Genomic DNA, 18,152 nt, shown 5'->3' on the forward strand with positions numbered 1-18,152 from the left:
AGAGGAGGAGGAGGAGGAGGGGGGATTCACATGAACGTACATGAACGCGCAGCCGGACCGGCTTGTAAACAATGGGCTGGAGATCAACACAGAGAGAGGGTGTGTGAGGTCATGCTATACTCCAGATGAAATTACACCTCTAGTTCTTCACATGGCAATTTTTTAATTCCTTCAATCTAGAAATGATGAATTTCACTTATTGCTCCTTTAAACTTGGGTATAGGCTCTCATTACATCTTTCTCCACAATTCTGGGGACTGATTGTAAGCCAAGTGTTTTGTCAAGGCTATTGTTTTATTTCGTACATGCACTTTGCAGCATTATAGGGATGCCGGTGTTTGTGGAGGTGGATTATGCTGTGGTAGACAGCAGTGGTCATGCCGGTGTCAAGACGCTGCAGGTTTCGAGCTGTGTGCCGTCGGAAAATGTGGCGCCTCTGAGCTTTTTTCACTGGAAGGAAGGATAATGGAGTCCTCACAACCAGGGCCTGTGTCGTTCTCACTTGAGATTGTTGCATTTTAAGCAGAAATGTTTTAAAACCGCATAAATAGAATGCAATACTCCTATGACTTCAACACTATACGAAATAACAAACACAGAAAGTACAATATAAACAGCCACACACAATGGGTCAAGCTAGCTGGGGGCTAACAATGGGTGACTAGCGGGCATAACTGATTAGTAAGCAAGCCGAAACAGTAAAGATTTCACAAAGGTTTTAACAGTAATGTAAAGCTAAAAGTGAACTGAGATGCAAGCAGAGTACAAGGCTAACATGATAGCCAATGTAGCAATACTCACTGTCAGCCTCCAGAAGGAACTCTCATAAAGCCCTAGCTGAGGCGACGCCCCCCTCTCTTCTAATGCTCGCCGACCTGTGTCCATAGATGGCATCCATGGTGTCAAACAAGCTCTTCCTGCTTGCGGTGGTTCCGGCTCTTGTGGTTCTTAATTCTTCTATAGTCATTTTTGAGTTTTTTTACATTTTGTCTGACATTGTTCAGCCAGCTGGTGGAAGCCATGGTTAGCCATTCATTGACATACGAGCTGGAACACCTTCTCGATCCCAATAGGGCCGTCCAGTTCCCGCTGTATTTCCTCTTCTCCGATAATGTAGAGGAACGTCTGCGGTCAATGACCAACCAAGAAACGTTGTTGCGTGTCAACATTTCGAGATAACAGAAGACAGGCTGCAGTGTTTAAAACAATCTGCCGCAGTTGATGTTTCCGCTTTTGCATTGAGTCTTTTGTCCAGCAAAAGTGATGATTCTCTGTTGACCAATCAACAGACTGCAGTGTTTTAAGCTCCATCTTTTGGCACTAGATCTGTGTGCTAGGTGCCCCAACAGAAGGGGTACGAAAAATGGGGATGGTAAGGAGCAGTTCCATTTGTACCATCCACAATTTTTCACAGTGGAAATGGAAAATAAGCGTACTGAACTGAATAGTACCATACTGTACTGCTCGGTGGAAACGGGGCTGTAGTTTAAGGTGACTATACACTTATGAAAACATAGTAATGAATATCATATTCCATTTTTTGCCATATATTTTCCCCTAAATTCTAAACAATGGACCTTTAAGTACAAGTCACTTTATTTTAAAAAAATGTCTGTGAAATTTCTCCCTTTATATTGAAAAGCCATAGGCTCTATAGTTTGATAATATATCCATATTTTTATATTCATATTACTTTGAGGTGTATATCAGAGCACTATTAATGAAAATTTAAACTAACTTTTTCTAGGACCATCCATTTAATGAAGACATCAGAATTCTGAGAAAAAGATATTGCTGTTTGTTGTCCTACCTTGGGTAGGGGTATCTGAAGAACTTAAGCCCTTTAGAGGATTTGTTCCTGTACTAACTGCCCTCCTCATTGGTAGAACTCTCCAAGTGTGTAAGACTTTACTGGAAACATACTTTTGTGCTGTATTACCATTAGACTGATAACCTGCATTGGAAAAAAAAAATGTTGGGCCCCACTCACAAATTTAGGAATGTGCAGCATCTGCAGACAATGTAACTAATATTATGATAATATAATAAGCGTTATGAAATGCACTAGCTGGCAGCAGTTTATAACGCAGGCAGGCAGATGGTATGGTGGATGGGTCAAACAAACTATGGACTCTTGACCGGGAGCCCACTTTTCATTTCCCATGTCAAACCAAAAGTCAGTGAAGATGTTTTAATAACGCAGTGTTTGTTGGGGACCCTGGGGCATTTGTCCATTTTGCCCAGGTCTTCCCCAGATGAGATGAGAAGTATTATTTGAGAAGTATTATTTTCATCTCTGTGTGTCCAGTTCAGACTTAAGACAGACAGAGACATGATATGCCTAACTTAGCAGAAAAACTGGAGTGCTCTCCTAGCTCTGTCAGATGTGAAAAAATACAATCAAGAATAATATAAATTTACAATTTAAACATTGTTTGTTTTTTATTTAAAGGTGTTCTATTATATTGTATGTGGTCTGTTTTTGTTCTCAGGCATCCTTAGTGGATATGTGCACTATGAACTTTGAACATGAGCTGCAGAACTGACCTTAGTCAGTGCAGCCAATGGCTAAAGGCTACTGCTGAATTTATGATTAAAGATGGAGGATAAGGTTTGTTCAGACTGACATAAAACCTCAATCCCCTTATTTGTTTTAGTGAGGGTATTGCACTGGTATAGCAGGTGTACTGATGCAGAAGGTGCCTGTAAAATTATGCAGGGTTGTTCGGCAAAAGAGTTGAACCTGGCTCAACTATGGATGCAATGAAATTCAAGATTGGCCAATTAAAGAAGAACATTGTATTTTACTGCTGGAAGGATTGTCTTTTCATAAAAGTAGGCTGTCTATGCAGTAGAAAGATGCAGAGACTTTTGAAATTGGTGCTACATGACCAGAAAAAAACAGAGAAAAAAGGCTGTGGCATTCACTGTTGCTCAAGAGGGAGAAAACCTACAACTACCAGAATGCCCTGCACGGCACCTGACTAATAAACACTCCTGCTGGTGGGTGACTGAAAAGCTTGGCTGTTTTTCCACAGGACACAATATGGTGGCCAGACTGTAATGAACAATCTTGCATTACAGTCAAACAATGAGCTAAAATATGATTCTGAAAATGAGAAACAGGAAATGCAGCAACAGAATCTTGGTCTACATTTGATCAACTCTGCCTAGTGTTATCATTTGTTTTGTTTTTTTCACCTTCTGTTTTACAGGAAATAGTTTGGTGCCCACCTCTTGTTCACAAATTCTGGTAGTACAGCTAAAAGGTGCAGTGAAATGTGTTTATAAGACATTTTAGGTGATAAATAGGCAATACATCAACAAAATCTAGGTTTATATCTAATCAGCACTGCCTAGTTTAATATTTGATCTGAGTTCAGTCCAAGTTTGAGGTGTGTAGGTGTGTGTGTGTGTGCGTGTGTGTCCGTGTGTGTATGTGTGTGTGTGTGTGTTGGCAGGCTTATGAAAACATGGACGTTTGAGCAACAACCATAGAGTCCAAGAGGGTATAGCTGCAGCTGGAGCAGTTACGTGACTTGCCCACCATACCTATGTATCAGCTACCTTCTTGGTCCAGAAGCGGAAGTCCTGAAGAAAGTTAGCATTTAGCTAGCTAAGAGGTGTTAGGTTAAAAGACAGGTTGTTAAGGTTAGGTTTGGGTTAAAATGCAGCACTCTCATGAGTGCTACAAGGGGCATATGCAGAGAAGGACCAGGTAAGTAAAATCACTTCTAGAATATTCCTTGTGTTTGGATTAGGATCAAGGATTGGATTCAGGCTGGTTGGATTCAGAGTCAAAATTAAAAGAGTAAAAGTATAGAATTTGCAACAAAGATACCAACAGAAGGAATATGATCGGGGCACAGGTGCAGGGGTAGGTTTAGGTTAAATGCAGCACTTTAATGAGTGCTACGAGTGGCATGGGCACACGAGGACCAGGTGAGTAAAATTACTTTTAGAATAGTCTTTATAAAGAAGGGTAAATCATCTCCAAAGCTCACAGGCCTCATGGGACCAACTCAACTCAACTCAACTTTATTTATAGAGCACTTTAAAAACAACCACAGCTGAAACAAAGTGCTGTACAAAAATAAAAACNTGGGAGCAGCAGACGGCCAGCCATACACACCGGCGCCATCTTGACAGACCAGTGCAGATAAAAGACACACTGCAGCCACACTTCCCCAGGCCAGGATGAGCTTAATGTCTCCCCACACGGAAGACATTCCTCATCCTTGTCCCTGGAAACTGTGGGTGCATTGGTTTGATGAGAGTAGAGCCTTTTCTTTGAAGCTCTGGGTTACTTCTTGTGGCCTGTAGAAATGCTCGTTGTTACTGTAGAGGGATGAAAGAAACATCTGTTAGTTTTGTCCAAACAATGACTCCTTATTGTTAAACCTGACTTGCTTCTACACTGAAAAAAAGCCAACATAATGGGTATATTTCTTTTAACATGATAGGGGTGAAATAGTTATATGTCAGAGCAAGGACCCTCAATATGTAGGCATGCAATTTAGCAAATCCACCAATCAGAGAAATAGCAATTAATAATCAAAAAAAAAAAAAAAAAAGATTGCTTAAAGGGGCAAAAAGCGAAATCGTTTGACCGCTAGGTTTGCTGTTGTGCACTGCCTGTAGACCAAAACAAAGTGTGTCATGAGCCACACCTCCCTCTACCTCTGCTCTCCACCCCACCCCCACCCCCCACTCGCCTCGTCTAGCAGTTAGCGATGTCTCGGTCTCTGCTGTGTTTAGCTATTCCCCTGCCTACTTCTATGATGATGGTACCTGTAATAAATGTAATATATTTGCTGAGATGGAAGCGAGGCTCAGTGACTAGAAGAGCTGGTAGAAGCGCTCCATAGCTGTTAAGTTACTCCAGTAGCCAGTGGCAGCCGACTCGGCTAGTGCTAACACCGGGAGCTAACGCTAACATTCCTCCTCTTCTCCTCTTTTAGCCTAGCGGGCAGCTGGCTCGCGTGCTGCCCGCTAGGCTAAAACATCGCTTCAGGTTAAAGTGGGAAGAAGCAGCGGGTTTATCGGGCAGCTGAGTGAAGCTGGGTGAAGTGGAGGCTACAATAACAAACCAGGAGCTCGGTGCTCCGGTTGGATCCAAACAGAGAGCCGGGGCTAGTTGGGAAGCTAGCGAAGGCTAACTGGCTGTGCTTCCCTCCGGTCATGCTGCGGCTAACGCCTTGCCAGCCGCTCCCAGCTAGCTCCAGATTGTTTTTGAGGTTAAAGTGGGAGAGGGAGCGAATCTGTGGGGCAGCTGAGTGAAGTGGAGCCTGAGGAGGAAGTACTGGTTAGCCCCGGTTTCGTTCCGCTCTCTGCCATTTCATTTCGAAAATATGTGCTGCCATTGCTCACTGGCTGTAGCCTTTTATAGGGAGGGAGGGCTAAGGGCTCCATGAGGGGGGGGGGGGGATTCACATGAACGTACATGAACGCGCAGCCGGACCGGCTTGAAAACAATGAGCTGGAGATCAACACAGAGAGAGTCATGCTATACTCCAGATGAAATTACACCTCTAGTTCTTCACATAGCAATTTTTTACTTCCTTCAGTCTAGAAATGATGAATTTCGCTTATTGTTCCTTTAAGTGAATTTACTCGTCACAATCCAAATCAACTTTACCTGTTGAACACAGTGAAAGTACAGCGTATACAAAAGATTTTTTGTGGTTCTGGGGTAAGTGCCGCGTACTTTATGTGCTGATATAGTTAGGCAAGTCAGACTTATATGGGCTAAGAGAAAATTGCTGCATTACTTCCATAAAGCGTTACTTCATAATTGCTTTCCCCTACACAAACACTGTCCATGTAAAAGAAAAGACCAGGTGATGAAGCCATCAGATGAGGTACTCATCAATGCCAGATACTTAGCTTATTTTCCACCACAGAAAAATGTACTTCCAGCAAAACAATGTTTTTAGAACATGAAGTCTTCCAACCCATATGACCACTGAGGTTGTTTGTTCCTACCCTCTAAATACCACCCACAGGAGCGTTTACTGTATCAGTGCAGAGTAGCTCTGCAGCTATGTGACCGTTAAAACAGTCGTAGTTTTAAACGTGGTTGATGTTGTTAAACAATTGCAGTTGCAGCAAAACTATGTGATGTATCTCAAGATGTGTGTCATATAACAGACCACAACAAACTACTTTATGTCGTTAAAACAACTCAAAACTGACTTTAGGTGTCACATGGGACATGGACACCGGTCTTTCAGATGGTGTGTTTGTTTGACCCATTCACCTGAGCAGCTTTGTAGCTCTTTATACTTTTTCACCTGACTTCCTCCTCCTTTACTCCTGTCATATCATGTCAAACATGAGTTTTAATTGCTGCACGTACAAACAAACTATTACACTACTACTATGATATTTTGGCGGAGGACGGTCTCTTTTAGAGGGTTGTTACAAAGCGATGGCTACTTACCAACCAATTCATGCAGGTTAGTGGATGGGAACTAACAGTTAGTTACAGTCAGTCAGTTGGATGGCAAACAATACATGCTTTTACAAAAACAACTTTTTAGTTTCATATTTGAAGCTTTCCAGCTTTGACATGCCTCCGTAGAGAGTCCTGTTGTTCAAGGTCCATGAGCAGCAACGCAACACCTGTGTCTGCCCTTAGTACCATCTCTTCTTTCAGTGCACTCCAACAAGAAAAAGCTACACCAATACATGTCCATGTTTGTCCTTGCCATCAATTGCTTTCTTTTTTTTTTTCTTTAATCCTTCCTCTGAACTTCTTTTTTATCTGAAGCATCTACTCTACCCTATTGTGAAGGCCTCTTACAACTTTCCTCCACAGCTTCCGCCATACTCTTAGCTACTCCAATATGATCTCTCCCCGCTTGCTGTACCCTTTAGCTCTGGCTGGTTGATGTAAAATGCCTCAGGCGTGCAGGAGAGTTGCCGCAGACACCAGACACCGCAACTCTGGTCAACCTAGAAATACAGAGAACTCGTTTGGCAAGTGTTTGATTGTAATGTCCATTCATTTATATTTATGAGTCTTGCACTCCAGCGCTAATTGTCAACTCTACATTGCCTGTTGGTGAACGTAAATAGTTGCCTGTCTGTTTATGTGTGAGCCCTGTGATTGTCTGGCAAACTGTCCACAGTGACCCCGCCATTTGCCCAATGTCAGTTGGGACTGGCTCCAGCCCCCTGCAGCCCTGCAAAGGATAAGCTGTTACAAATAATGGATGGATGGATGGATGGATGGACCATGATGATGATGATCTCAACTGTAAAACAGTACTTATTCTAACCCTCACCATGATCTTTTTCTGTAACAGTTTCTAGGGCACAGACAAATGATGTCATCCTGCTGATAAGGGTGGCAGATCAGAAAATATGTTTCCCAAAATGTTGGATTGTTCCTTTAAAGCTTACAAATACTGCTAAATAGCATAAAGCCCAATACAGCTGGTCTGCATAGCTGCCTTTATGTGATTTCATTTCTTCAAAGTTCCCTTTCATGCATGTGCACTCTCCACCATTCTGTCCACCTGCCTGTGTACATTTACCATGCTCTGCGGAGCCAATTTGATTGCAATATAATCAATCGTGTTTGCTTTCAAAGTACTCCATAGATTAGCCTGAGCTTATCAGTCAGCCAAAGCAGCACGATTGTTTCGCAAAGCATGACCAGATGACTGCTTGGCATTGTGTTTGGAAATGCCTCTGATTATCTTGTCATAACCAGAGAGTGAAATCCATTCATTCAAGAGTCAGCTTTTGTTGAGGCCTGACTGAGACGCATCTTATCATCTAGTACCAATGATCCAGCCTCATGACACGTGAAATCTGAATATTAAGGAATATAAGAGAAAGTGATGGTCCAGCATCACCAGTATGTGTTAGGCTGATAAAATAAAATCCAACAGTGGCTTTGGAGTGCCTTGCATGTGGTGATTTAGGGATTCAAGAGGGTTTTAATGCTGGAGTGTGTGTGTCTGTGCACGCTGAGGTCTGTTCCCCACAACTGGGATTGTGTAGCCATGGTGACGGCTGTGAGGGACTGTGAGAAAGCAATCTCCAGGAAGTCATAGCCGCAGGATGAAGCATATGTGGCATGAGGATGGCACCAGAAGGCCGCATCGTGGATGTCCATTTGGCCATCTGTTGTGGTCCTGCAGCCAGGGCCAGGAAGCCCCCCAGAAACCACACAGGAAGAACGGCATTTTGAAATGCCAGGGCTCGGGACAGCTCTCGTTTCCCCCGGGAGCTCCTCGGCACATCCCAGACACTGAGCTTCAGACGCTCTCGGTGGGACTTCCAGAAAACATCCTCGACTGGAGCGATGACTCCGTGCGGTGCATTTGTTGGTGTGCAGCATGAGACTGCTAGAGTGGAAGCAGCATGGCTCACTCATCGGCCAAAGATCATTACTCTTCCTTATCTCGGGCCAAGTCCTCGGGCTGCTCCACTCCGCTCCAAACAGGGAGCCCATTACCAGACTGCTCACTGGAGGCCTGTCCACACGGCCTGAGGAGACCTATTGGCATTCCACTGCTGGTTAGGGACAATATCTGTACTTCCGTTAGCCCTAATACTGCAAATGAAATAAAATGCTCAGTGTGCTGTCTGACAGAGCTGCTAACATGACTGTAGACTCTGAAGTCTTCCTATTTTATTTCAACACTCATGTTACAACCATTTGTTTATCAATTACGTACCCCATGTGATGTTGAATTCATGAAGAAAACTTTTCTCACATGCCTCAACAGTGAATGAAGAATCCAGAAACTTAAACAAGTCTTAATGAATTGAAGTTACAGGGGTCTATGTTTAACAATAGCAAAACTACATCAAAATATTGATTTACACACTCATACAACTCTACACTCTTTACATTATAATTCAAGTCTCATTTACCCAGTCCTATGCTCAGTATTTTTTCCAATCAGACAGCCCTTTTCAATGAGAAACTGAACTAAAAGTAAAACTCGACTATGCTCTCTTCAAAGCCAAAATCCATCGACAAAAACAGTAATTTTACCTTGCTGAACATGGGAGCTGCTGGTATACCACTGCTTCGACTGGTAATTTGTTTGTGTTATTGTGTGACTTAGGTGAATCTGAACTAAACTTTTAGGACCCCAAAGTCACTCAGTAACACAAACAAACTTTAGTGATTCAGGCAGCTGTTCACAACAAGGTAAAATTACTATTTTTGTCAATGGAGTCTGGCTATAAAGAGAACATAGACAAGTTTCACTTTAACTTCAGTTCCCCTTTAGAAAAGGCTGTCTGCTTGGGAAGAAGTGAGCATATAACTGGGTAAATGAGACATGGATTATAGTGCAGGAGTTGTGGGAGAGTTTGTAAACAGATATTCTTGATATTTTTGCTGTTGTTAAAGTAGTCACCTGTGACTTACATTTGTTAAGAATTTTCTGTTTTTGGATTCTTCATTCACTGGAGGCATGCAAAAATAAACAAAACAACAACAAACAAAACAGGGGGAAAAAAACACAAATTCAACATAACATGTAGCCAACACCATCTAACTTATTCTTCTTGATCAAACTCAACCTCCCTCCTACAATTGTCGACTATCTTCTAAAGGGATACTACATATACAAAGTTGCATGCCAAACTGGGTTTACTAGTCATGGGGAACTTACTCAGCCTGTGAAACCAGCTAACGTATATAATTCAGTACCTTTCTAATAACTTTGTAATGTCTGTATATCTCATAAGTGAAGGCCCTTTATGTGAGGTGGATGCGGCTTTGCTTATGACATAATAAAGGTGTAAACATTTGAACAGAGAAACACATTTGCCCAAATCTGTTAAAGAAAAGGCTTTCATTTATTCAAGACACTCAATTTTTGCTAGATTCAGTTTTCCAGGGTGCTAATGGCACAGCTCTGAAAGCATGCCCTTTAAGGAAGAGCAGACTTGTCCAGCAGCAGTTGTTGTAACATGGCTTCACATCCTGTGTGTGACATGTTTGTGTTTTTGTTGAAGCAAGAATATGTCCTTGTGACATATGAGTATGTTTTTATGCTGCAGCCTTAACTATAATCCAACATACGCCTTCTGGTTGTTTTCTTATTTGCTGCTTTTCATTCAGGGGCCGCCGTTCTAAAAATACAATCAGCTGAGATAGCTGTTGAATACCCTGACTTGAAGGTATTACTGTAGGTATCCTGGTGCGTGTTACACAACCCTGAGGTAACATAATAGCTGCTTCTTTCAAAGGTCAGATTAAAAGAAGGCCAGACACAGTCTACTGCACGCTCTGCTGTCCTTTAGAGAAAGGCCACAAACCAGATTGAGAGAGAGAGGGAGAGAGGCTGGAGAAAGAAGGGAGCGGAACAGTTTTTATGCGCAGATTAGTGTGAGGAGTTTGTGGAATAATGAACAGTCTCCCCTTAGGACCATCACCTGCTCCTCACCGCATTCATATGCATGCAAGGCAGCGACGTGCGGCAGAAAACTCTCATCCTGCCATTGACAATCCAATCAAATAAGTGCAGAGAGGACAACCTTTTTGGTCCTTTCAAACAAATGAAAGCAGCGTAGCGTTTTAGCCCCCTGACTCAAGGTCACCTTTCACTAAAGCGTTCCTGTCTCGCTGTGGGACATGTGGGCTACCCGTCTTCACAGTTTTATTGATAATTGTCTGGCTGGACTGTATGTGTTGTGCCCAGACACCTGCCTCACTAATAAAGATACAGCTGGTTCCTCTCAGATACAACAACAGCTTATGGATTCTTCCAATGATCTGACCTAAAGCTTAATGGATTTTTCCTACCAGTAATGATGACATTGTAGCCACCGCATTAATTGCTGCGATCTGGGAGCATGACGACATTGCTAAAAAGAAGTTTGACAGGCTAAGAAACACACCCAGTCAGACATGTTGGTAACAAATCCCCATATTATCCAAAGTTATTTGGAGGAGAGAACAAAGGCAAACAATAAAATGATGACGGCCCTTTGCAAACCACCATCATAGTTTACTGCCAATATGGTTTAGCTATGGTCTATTTTAGTTTCTCAAGTTGTGCACATAGACGCAGAGTTTTTGTGTAAAATGAGAGATTATTACCCTCTGTGAGGGTGCGGTCACCTGTGGTCTTACCTCAGAAAAGTAATTTAGATTATCCGGCTAAATTTAACAACTGACAGAACGGTTTTACTGCTTGTGTTTCATTTACATCAGTGAGAATTTTCATACTTTGGGAAGTATAATGGTTTTCAAAGCTGAGTGCTACGCAATTAAGCATTCCACCCCTATAACATTGACAGACTCATGATAGACAGTTTAAAACACAAGGACCAAAACTAAGTATTCATCCTTGGTGCCTACATTACCCACAATGCAACATGATCAGGCTGTTTTCATGCACTGTTAATGTGTATACCTTAAGAAAGTATTATTCCCCCAGGAAACTGGTGTTCATGTCCCTTATGAAACCAAGGCGACTTTGAGGTATTTTAAATTACATCATCATGTTAAGTTTATTACTTTTTGTCTAGTATGCAATGTGATAATGCCCAACCATGTTTCTTTTCCTACACCAAACCTACATAACTTCACTTTACGTACGAAGATTTAAGTTAAATACGTAACTTGATGACGCCCAACCAAGTAAGTTAAGTAAGTTACTTACTTAAGTAAGTAACTTTGTTTTAAGCACATAACCTAACCTTCATAACTTTACTTTCCTACTGTAAACCTAGCCTATGTAACTTTATGTTAAGTATGTACTGTGACAATTCCCATGTTTCTTTAATCTACATAACTCCTCTTTCCTAAATCTAACCTTCGTAACTAACACATTAGGTTCGTAACTGTTTGCTAAGTATGTAATGTGACCATGCCCAACCATTCTTTTTTTTCAAACCGTACTTAACCTATGGGGGCTCATATTCATGACCGCCTATAGTTTGGGCACAGATTGGTGTGTGTTATGCTAGGAGTCACTGGTGTAGCCTGGAGCCTCTAGCCTTTGTCAGACACGAGAAGTTAGAGGTCTGAGAAGACTTTTTCAAATTCCACACCTTCAGATTTTTTTTTCATTTTTTAAACCTGTAGTCTTTAGCCCCAACTGACACTGACCCAGGTGGCATCACTTGAGGTGATTTCTCAGACTGCCTCTTACTGACTTACTTACTCCTCTTCATCCTCTATGGGACATAAGGCTTCAATGAGCTCTCTCCATTGTATTCGGTCTTTGGCAGCATGACAGATTCATCTGTTCCAGCTCTTGTGTCACAGTTCTGCGTCAGGTGGTTTTGGGCCTCCCGGGTTTTCTTTTGCCTGGTGGTGTCCATCTTAAGGCAACTTTTGTGATCCGATCCTGCTCCATTCTCAACACATGTCCTAGCCATCTCAGGTGTCTGTGTGTAGTTTCCTTGGTGATGCTCCGGCTACCTGTTTTCTTGTACAGTTCATGGTTGGAGATTTTATTAAGCCAAAAGATCTGGCATATCCGTCTGAGGCATCCATTGTGAAAAACTTCCAGTCTTCTCATGTCTGTTTTGACCACTCGCCAGCTCTCTACACCATACAGCAGAACAGACTTGACATTGCTGATATACAACAGCATCTTTGTTTTAAGGCTGTATTGCTTGGACCTCCAGATGGAACGGAATATGGAAAAGACTGCCTCTAGGGTCACAAAACACTTTGACAAATATATGCAGTAATACTGCTCATCTTTAACTGACCTTACTTTATGTAAATGTCCCGCATTTCACCTATTGCCGATTGTAGTTATCCTGACAAAAATGTGTGATAAGGATGAAGGATAATTCTTTCTCAAAGGCAAAGGTAAACTAAATTATGTTGTTGTAAAGCTGCAAAGCACTTAAGCCAGTTCCACAGAAAATGTGCAAGTGTACATAATTCGCACGAGGTAGTATACATAACCGGGATTAGACATGCACCGAAATCAACTTTCCCTCCATTCTGTACCCTTTCTACAGTGGAACTGCTGTCATCATAACTTTAACCTCTGCTAGAATCCCACTGAACTTGTGCTGTGGCAACCAATATACTCAGAGCTCAATTCAGTTGAGCTTTGGTGGTAAGACCTGGTGGGAAATCAGGGCAGTGGAGGATAGCACCAACATTACTTGCACAGCTTCCTGAGAAAATGCAGCAGCTCTTTCCATTGGAAACAATTGCTTGTTGTTTCCCATCTCCTACCAACAATCAGCTGTAGTTTTAAACCTAACCACAGATGTGGCAGACCAGAAAATGGTCATATCAATCATTTTTTGTAACTTTCATTTGTAATAGTTTTAAAGGGCACTGACAGACAATGTTGTCCTGCCACTTGAATGGTTTGTTGGAGGGCAGTAGGTTGGACCAAGTTTCCTGAGATGACATTTTAGTGATTTTTTTATCCGACATTCTTAACTTAAAAAAAATAAATTAAAAAAACAACTCAATTTTTGTTTTAGGCACTTATTGCTTTTGTTTTTTCCACCTAGATTCCAAAGACCAGATTATATGACAAACCATGAGCTATGTAATGTTTCATGATCGCCCTCCCAGCCTCATACAGTCATGCGGTGCAGATTTATCTCTGCAACCATTTTTTTCTGCATTTACTTATATTTCATTACTTCTGCTGTTGCTTTGAGTGAAAGTTTCAGACATCTTCCAGTATACCCAAGGAAGAAGGCTATGTTCTTATATAAGTTGATACATTTTGACTTTTTGAATTCTTTAAAATGATATTTCTTTAATCTCTGACTGTTCCAACCAACTCTGTGCCTCAAGAGCCTCCAGCAATCATAGGACTGTCAGACAAATTGAATATTGTCTTTTTTTCTATCATCACCTTTCTCTTTTTGAACATGGAAAGATTTCTTATTTTTCTAAAAACAGTTTTGGATCTTGGACAGCCAGGATAAAGGCAATTTTTTAGAGTTGTTTTATTTTTATCATGTTCCAATAGATGCAGGTGGCTTGACACTGTCTGGGGGTGGGACTGTCTGGCACTTCTGCACAAAGTCTGAGTTTGGTAGTAAAAGTGGACATTGCATTGATCTTTTTGTCTATGGGGATTTTATTCATTATTTTATGAGTGTTTGCCTGTGGAGTTTTAGTTCTGCAAACATTTAGTCCAGGCAAAGCTGCTGTGGAAATAGAAAATGTTTTGATGGTTGAGCTAAATCTTAGTGGGTGAAGCCAAAGAGCTGTTTTTCTTGCTAGACAAGTTACAATTCCAAACAAATAGTGCAGAAAAACATCACATAAAGGTTTCTGTAAGGAGGTTTTGGAGCATGAAGTTTGGATTTATAGCTCACCACTGTCTTTGTCAGTTACTGTGGCCACAAAATCCCGATTTGGTCAAAGAGGAGGAAGCCAGAGGCAAGACAAGCACCATGCCTGATACTGCTAGTCATCTGTCAATCATACAAACATATCTATTTGATGTTACAGATTCTAACAGTATATTGTATGTTGGCATGGATTTTGTACTGCTACACCCGATATGGTACAGACAAAACCTTACTCTTAGTTCTTTATATGGGTCAAGTTCCAAAAACAGGATTCTTAGTTTCCCATTATGCAAGTTGTTAGTATGTCATTAGACCCTCCCCTCCTGGTAAATGTCCACCACTTTCAAACTCTAACTCCTCAAACTTGACAGAGCTTCTCAATGGCCACAGCAGATAGAGGCTGAGTAGTTTCAGCCAGGATGAGTAAACTGATCTTCATCGGTTATATTGGTGGAGTAGCCCTTTACGGTTTGAGTTGTTAAATAAAGTGTACTACAAGAAGTCAGGAAACACTGTCATTTAATTATTATCTAAACAAATTTCATGTTTGAAGTTTGAAATATACAGTTTATTTCACATATTGATCCTTATGTAAGCATAATTATGCCCATTTGACATTAGCTGTTGAGAAACAGGCAGGGCTCACTGTGTGGGATCAAGTTGAACTCATACTGACATAGACAAGAAGTGCGAACATGTCAGTAACTAGTCATTATAGTTATGCTTTTTTGTTCTATTTATTCATGTTGTTTTTCCTGTTTCTTCTTTTCTAGTGTTATATTCAGCTGTCATCAAAGGTAAGCTGAAGTTTCATATGGATACATGCTATTTGTAGGTATATCAACACCTGATCAGGCAATATAGGCATCACGTACATGCATTACTTTTATTTTACCACTGTGTGAGGTGAGGGTGGTGGTGGGAGGCAGTGGTCCACTCCAGCCTTTCATTAAGGCACTAAATGGGGACATCACTGCAGGACCCTTATACATGGACAAACAACACATTTTCACTCTGACCTCATCATATACCAACGTTTGGTCATGGACTTTTCACATCAACATATGACCTGCAAGGTACGCTGGGTGCGTTGGTTGTTGGCGTTCTGGGACGCCATGTCAACTTCAGTCTGTTACATACATTGTGTGTTCACCAAATACACTTCTGTTTTCACAGGAAATGTATAGTTTGCATACAGTCTCTTTCAAAATAAAAACACTAAGTGGGTACAACATTGTCCTTATCTAGTTAGGTTTATGCAACAAAAGCAAATGAGGTTTAGAAAAAAGGACAAGGTTTGGCTGTAGGTCATGTGGGAAGCAAACATTGGCCTCCTGGGTGAAAGTCGGTGGTTGTTGGACCCATCCCTCTTTGCGCTTTCGGCCCCTCAACTTAACTTGTTATTCCACCACCTTTCCCCCAGGCACCAGGCCACCAGGCACTGTAACACAATAATGATGACAGGCTGCATACCATGCAGAAGTGAAAGGACACCTTTTTTGTCTGTGTCTGATGTTGGAAGTCACTGCCCAAGCGCCGGTATTTAGCGACTTTGGAATGAGACCGGGTTGGGACAAACAATGTCACACCCACTGGTAGATCTCAGAGAGCTAGCACGGCACCCTCATGAGACCTCATAATACAGAAACGCCTGACTGTTGGGTACTGGTATTCACTAGTGGAATACTAAAATCCTTAACTTAAGTTTGGAGGGTAAAAGTCTACTAACAACTAAGGACATCTGAAACATGAGTAGAAACCAGACACTGCTTTTTTGCAAGAGGACAGGGGCTAAATAACTGGGAACCACTGGTTTAATCTTAAAAAATGTGCTTTGCGTTTTAAGCTCATCTGTTTTGATATATAGTTTTGATCTCAAAGGTAACTGTTGCTGTCTTAGAAATGTAATGGAGTACGATTTTTCCTCAAATGAGGACACACAAACATTTTTACACAGACCGATTTTTTTATTGCTGCCATATAAATATCATGTTTTGATTTTAAGCCTCCATGCCGGTGATAGCCATGGCGGGAGGCATTATGTTTTTGGGCTTTCTGTACATCTGTCCCATTCTCATGAAGGTGATATCTCAAGAAGGCCTTAAAGGGATAGTGCACCCAAAAATGAAAATTCAGCCATTATCTATTCACCCTCATGCTGAGGAATGCTCTGGTGAAGTTTTAGAGTCCTCACATCCCTTGCGGAGATCGGCAGGGGGAGCGGCTAGCACACCCAATGGCTATCGGCGCCCCAGACTAACATCCAAGAACACAAAATTGAAGCCACAAAATATCTCCAACATGCTCATCCGTAGTGATCAAAGTGTCCTGAAGCCGCGACATAAAAAGTTGTTTCGAAAAACGTCATATGAACTCTGTTTTTAGCCTCACTGTAGCATGTAGCTCTGACTGCTTCTCTGTGCTCCGCGCTCACGTGTGCGCACTTGCACGAGACCAGCGAAGCATGACCTTTGCTTACCCGTGTTTACATCACGTGACACGTGCACCGCAGGGGGAGACTACCGTAACCACAGTAGCTAAAAGATAATTTGCACTACCGTCTTTTAGCAAAGGACAGCCCAACATGTCTGAAGACTTTGAAATTGAGGAGGAACAGCATTTCTTTGTTGAACCGTATTTGTTTGAGCCCGAGTATACAGACGGAACTCAGGCTACTGGACGAAGCAGCCGCTGCAGCTCATGAGCCTCAGTCAGCCGCAGAATACCGGAGTCGAGCACTGGAAACCTGCTGGTGTAGTTGTTTCAAATGCAAAGCAATGCCAACGGATGAGGAAAGTCTTTGCTGCTCAGACTGGGAATTGGTGATGCCTGCACTTGAGAATCTGGACATCAGTACTGACGAGACTGCTGCTCTTCAGAGACCGTGCATCACCGATCACCCTGAGCGCGCACACGTGAACGCGGAGCACAGAGAAGCAGTCAGAGCTACAGGCTACAGTGAAGCTAAAAACAGAGTTCAAATGACGTTTTTCGAAACAACTTTTTATGTCGGGGCTTCAGCACACTTGGATGTTCGAGATATTATGTGGCTTCAATTGTGTGTTCTTGGACGTTAGTCTGGGGCGCTGTCAGCCATTAGGTGTGCTAGCCGTTCCCCCCCGCCAATCTCCGCAAGGGATGTGCGGACTCTAAAACTTCACCAGGGCCTCCGTCGGCATATGGGTGAGTAGATAATGGCTGAATTTTCATTTTTGGGTGCACTATCCCTTTAAGGGGAGTGTCCTCAAATTTGGCACAAACATCCTCTTGGACTCAAAAATGAACTGATTAGAATTTGGTGGTCAAAGGTAGGGCTGGGAATCGATTCAGATTTTCCAGATCGATTCGATTCAATTTTCAAGGACTCAGTTCGATCCGATTCCCGATTCGATTCGATTCGGTTCGATTCAATTCAGTTCAAAATCGATTCAGTCAAGTATATTTCAATTATGATACAGAATTTGCTTGGATATTAAGATATTTTCTGAGAACTAACTAAGCATATTTAACAAGGAACCCTCTGACCTGGTGCATTACTATTAAATATACTGTTTACATTAAGAATTGACCCCAAAACAGTACATTAGTCATCATGTACTTTTATTTAACATTACCTGACCAACACATACAAAATAAATATTTTAAATTATATCTAATCACAAGGCAGACAATTTAAATGAAGTAGCTACAAAAAATGTAAACAAAGGACATCCACAAGTTTGCTGCCTGTAACCGTCTTATAAAGCTTTTGTGCAATACACGACAGTGGTTGTGATGCACACATTGACTGTATCAGAAGAGAAAAAATATACGTAGGTGAACCCTGCAGCAAAGTGAACCCTCTTACTCAGAGAGGATCTTTGCCTCCCAGTTTGTTCCTGGCG

General features: G+C 41.9%; 1 protein-coding gene across 1 annotated transcript in view; it reads left to right on the forward strand.

Moving 5' to 3' along the window:
* The window catches only part of tsnare1 (T-SNARE Domain Containing 1), a 1,274,638-nt gene that overhangs the window by 982,748 nt on the left and 273,738 nt on the right, over window positions 1-18,152 (forward strand). The window contains exon 2 of the mRNA XM_050047737.1: window positions 15,042-15,065. The gene's annotated coding sequence lies outside the window, so the exon portion shown is untranslated. The remainder of the gene's footprint in view (window positions 1-15,041; window positions 15,066-18,152) is intronic.

This window comes from Epinephelus moara, chromosome 6 (assembly GCF_006386435.1).
Source record: "Epinephelus moara isolate mb chromosome 6, YSFRI_EMoa_1.0, whole genome shotgun sequence".
NCBI classification, from domain to species: Eukaryota; Metazoa; Chordata; class Actinopteri; order Perciformes; family Serranidae; genus Epinephelus; species Epinephelus moara.